At 36.3% G+C, this 4,607-nt stretch overlaps 1 long non-coding RNA gene across 2 annotated transcripts; it reads left to right on the top strand.

The window, feature by feature from the left end:
- The first annotated feature begins 3,351 nt into the window (after positions 1-3,351).
- On the top strand, positions 3,352-4,259 carry LOC149186293 (uncharacterized). 2 transcript variants are annotated; one of them, XR_016256125.1, is made up of 2 exons: positions 3,352-4,011; positions 4,195-4,259. It is a non-coding gene; the product is annotated as an uncharacterized LOC149186293 (long non-coding RNA). The 2 variants fall into 2 exon arrangements; XR_016256124.1 differs by having other exon boundaries at positions 4,184-4,259.
- Positions 4,260-4,607: the final 348 nt, after the last annotated feature.

Below are 4,607 nucleotides of genomic sequence, written 5' to 3'. Positions count from 1 at the left end.
GAGATCGTATGCCAAAGTTACGACCCCGGGAAATTGATGTACCAATTTACCCAAACGGGGCCCACAATTTGGCGTTTCATCTTCTAGGGTTAGGTTTCGGTATGTGAAGGGTTTTCCATTGTTTCTCAACAATAAATAGGCCTTCGAGCCTCATTGTAATACAGTTCAGAACAGTTCAGAGGCATGTAGCCATCACATCTCTTCTCAGAGATAAGCTACCATCGCCCTAGCTAGTTTATTGCCATTTCTGTTTGTAAGCATATTTCAGTATTTTCCATTAATGAAATGAATTATTATTTCCGCTGCATCTTTGTGTATATGGTTATCTCTGTAATTTGTTGCGTTCCTGTTTAAATCCGGATCAACTGTTGATTGAGCCATACTAACTGTAAATAGTCATGGTGACATTTTTTAGTGTAACAATCATCCAGCTTGCTTATAGAAATCAAATTTCTCGCCCATGCAGGAATACGCAGAACACCTAGAAGTGTTTTAATCCTTCCACATTGCAACTTCAACTTGACTTTTCCGTGACCAAAGATTCTAGCCTTCCTGTTATCCCCTGAGAAGACATCACAACCATTATATTTCTCATAATCACAGAACCAATCTCTATGAGGAGTGAAGTGAAAGGATGCACCTGAGTCAATCAACCATGCATCATGATCTACATGTGTACTTGAAGAAGCATTCAAGTACACATCCCCACCTTCATCTGAGGTGGGTTTTGCCTCTATAGAAGGAGCATCATCAAATCCCTTTCCTTTCTCAGGAGCTTTAGATTTACAGTCCCTTTTGAAGTGCCCTTTCTTTCCGCATTTCCAACACACCTTTACAGGTTTTCCTAGAGATTTAGATATCCTGTTAGAATTAGATCTCCCACTTGAGGACTTATTTTTGTTTATGTTTTGGGACCTTCCTCGTACAAACAAGGCATTACCATTCTGGCCCTCCATATTGTTCCGTCTCATCTCCTCCAAAAACAAGGGTGAGACTATTTCATCAAACTGCAACGCAGTTTCATTGCTACTTATTGCAACAACCAGACTGTCCCACGAATCTGGTAGAGAACACACCATATTGATGCGCTTATCTTCATATGAAATTTTAATATCTACAAATAATAAATGGATTACCACAGTATTAAAGGCATTCAGATGCTCTGTCACCGAGTCTCCATATTTCATCCTTAGGTTATACAACTTTTTTCGTAGGAATATTTTATTCACCAGATACTTAGATTGGTACAAAGTCTTTAACTTGTCCCACAAAGCCTTCATCGAAGCTTCCCTTGATACATTTAGAAATAATGAATTTGAGACACACAATCGCATTGTGCTCTTTGCCTTCTGATCCAATTTCGCCCAGTCTTTAGCTGACATTGTTGTTGGTTTAATACCTGGATCTACCACGATCCACTGATCTTTATCCACCAGCAGATCCTCCATCTTGAATTTCCACAACTCAAAATTCTGACCATTAAATTTCTCGATCTCTATCTTTCCACTGCTCGCCATCTTATTTCACCACAAGAATCGATCCCGCAGATCTCCCACTAAATATGGTCTACCACAGGCCCGAGCAAAACCCCTCAGCAACAAAGATGTCCCCTTGAAGCCGAAACAACTCTGATACCAAATGAAGGTTTTAACCCCATACAAAAATTACCTGCATACGAATTCTAAAAACATAAAATAAACAATGGTGAGAGCATAAAACATAAAACATATATACACAAATATTTTCCCCTCGATCCCAAAATTGGGACTAAGAGATTGATTTTTCATTATATTCCTTTCAATGTTACAATACATACATACATACATACATACATACATATATATATATATATATATATATACATGCCGAAGCATCCATAAACCCCAATCCATTAACCCTGAATTAGAACTTAACCGTAGTTCACTTGACTGGATCTACAAAATACCATGGACAGAAAACCATCATGCCCAAAAACATGTGCGAAATCCATGCACAAAACCATAGGTAGGTCCACCACCTAGTATAGGTTCCATTTTTTTTCCTAGGGCACTTCCCTGGACCCCGTGCAGGGGGGCTACCACCCCACTGCGTACCGTGACCCCCTTGCTGTGCCCGACACAACATATAGGAGGGGATACCCCCCTCGTGTGATCCCCCCACTCGTGAGGTAGTCGTGAAAAGAATATAACAAACACCCCACAATTAGATAAATGAGTAGTCTTTAAATGCGACTTTTTGGAGTTTCTGACGGATTTCTGGCCACACTCTAATGAAAAAAATTGTGGCCAAATGTTGATTTGTGTTGTTTAAACTAGTTTTTTGGTTGTATATATAGATTCAACACCCTTAAATACTCCTAGGTACTTAGATTGTGAAAAATTCACCTATCAAACTTGTGATTCCAATAGATCCTTACCGGATTGTAAACAAATTAGATTGAAAAATTTCCCAAAAAATCACACTTAATATCTACTCTTTTAAATAAATAGTTTTTTTTTTTCCTTTCTATTAATTAAATTAAATTACATTAAAAATTAAATAAAACTAAATATAAATATAATGAAATTATATAAAACTAAATAAAATTATATTATATTAAAATTTTAATAAAGCTAAATATAAATGTAATGCAATTATATAAAACTAAAACTAAATATAATTATGTAATTCCAATGTTACCATATTCATTTTATTTATACAAAATAATTTAATTAACTTCACATAATCTTAACTTTATGATCAATCTTGATTATAAAAATAATAAATTTTGGTAAAATAATGGTAGATATCTAATCAAATCCATACGATATCGTTGATACAATAAAGTAAATTAAACTTGATTCAGCATTGCCCTACCTGACTATAATAATATATAATTTAGTTAGTAGCATTGCCTTTGGGCGACTCATTGGGAATAATCGATTTGAATAAGATACTTATTCACCTATTTAACAACTTTTTTCAAAATAAAATATTGCGCACTCTTTCAATTAGATATTCTTGTATTTTTTCGAAAATATATTTTGATATTTATAGGAAATCAAAAATATATTTATTTGGTTGATAGCATTTTTATTAGTCTCTGCCATCTGGCAATGGCTAGGGACTATTGTAATCGATTTCGATGAGTTAACGTTAGTTTGTCCAACATATTTAATAAGTTTTTAGGCATCAATGTGCTATGTCGTCCATAGACCATATTCTAATTTTTTTCATGGTCTTATTTAGCCTCTTCCCGAGGTGGAGGGGTGGTAATCTTATGTTATTTTCGGTTTGTGTTTTTCATATTTCGAAATATTTCGAAATTGTTTCAAACTGTAGACTAATGGTAGCATTAGTCTAGCAATATTAAATGCTAGCTCAGTTTGGAAATGCCAGGGAAGATAAAGTTTCCATAAGCCATTTCTTAATCGCGGAAGTTGCGACGTGTTCGTGCAGTGTGGTTGAAGTTGCCACATGTTAATGTGGTGTCGTCTACGGAACGAGAGCTATCTTCACATTATCCAAGGTACTTGCCTGCAGAGCCTTCCTTCTTAACCAGTAACCCAGGTTCCAGGGCAGAAGAGAGCTATGAAGCAGGAACGAGAGCTATCTTCACATTATCCAAGGTACTTGCCTGCAGAGCCTTCCTTCTTAACCAGTAACCCAGGTTCCAGGGCAGAAGAGAGCTATGAAGCAGAAGCGGCACAATAGGGAGAGCTATGAAGCAACGGGAGCTATCTTCGCATTATCCACGGTACTTGCCTGTAGAGCCTTTCTTCTTAGAGCCTTCCTTCTTAACCAGTAACCCAGGTTGTCCTTGATGCAGCTAATGCAGCTAATTGGGGCAGAAAACTGTCTCCCTCTCCATCTCTTCTTGCTTCTTATTAGCCTTAAGGGTATCGAGCCTTAGAAACCCCTGTTGTAGCTCTTCATAATGGCAGTGTCACTGCTCGAGGGTGGGATTTCTGTGAAAAGGGCGCAGATCAGTTAGGTTTACGTCATTTCATGAAAATTCGCGGCGACATCAAGGTAATCTCCACAGGCTTTATTGGGTATATAATTGTTTCTTTTTAAATGTAGAAATTGTTCTAATTGAAATACAAAGTAAGGGTTACAAGTAGTGCTATTGTTCTAATTGAAATACAAAGTAAGGGTTACAAGTAGTGCTATTCGTTACTAGTTACCTGGTGCCATTATTTAGATCGCGTGCAGACAGAGTTGGTTTCTTGAATTCCTGCTACTAGACTTGCTCTTGCTACTTTTCCATCAAAGTAAAAGGCAAACAGAGTCGGTTTCTTAATTCCTGCTCCTGGTCTTGCTCTGTGTATATAGTACAGGCATAGACTTCATGTAATTACTGTAACAAGAATTATATTTCATATTAAAATGCGCAAATATATTTCATATTAAAATCTGCATTTGGAGTGCAGCGATACAACAAAGTTCAAAAATCTGTACTGATTCTCTTTGACATTGATTTAATAATGGAATGCATAGATAGAGTCAATGCCAATAATTCGTTTAGATAAAACATCTTAAATGAACATGAACTTTACGAATATAAATTTCTATAATTCTTAATTACACGAGTCTTCTGTTAACTAAAAATACACTGGTTCTTTTTA

Source organism: Pinus tabuliformis, chromosome 3_1 (genome assembly GCF_031772625.1).
Source record: "Pinus tabuliformis cultivar Carrire ecotype Pingquan chromosome 3_1, CPIR1, whole genome shotgun sequence".
Taxonomy (NCBI): domain Eukaryota; kingdom Viridiplantae; phylum Streptophyta; class Pinopsida; order Pinales; family Pinaceae; genus Pinus; species Pinus tabuliformis.
The sequence above is the reverse complement of the archived record's forward strand: the minus strand, read 5'-3'. Positions and strand labels throughout refer to the sequence as shown.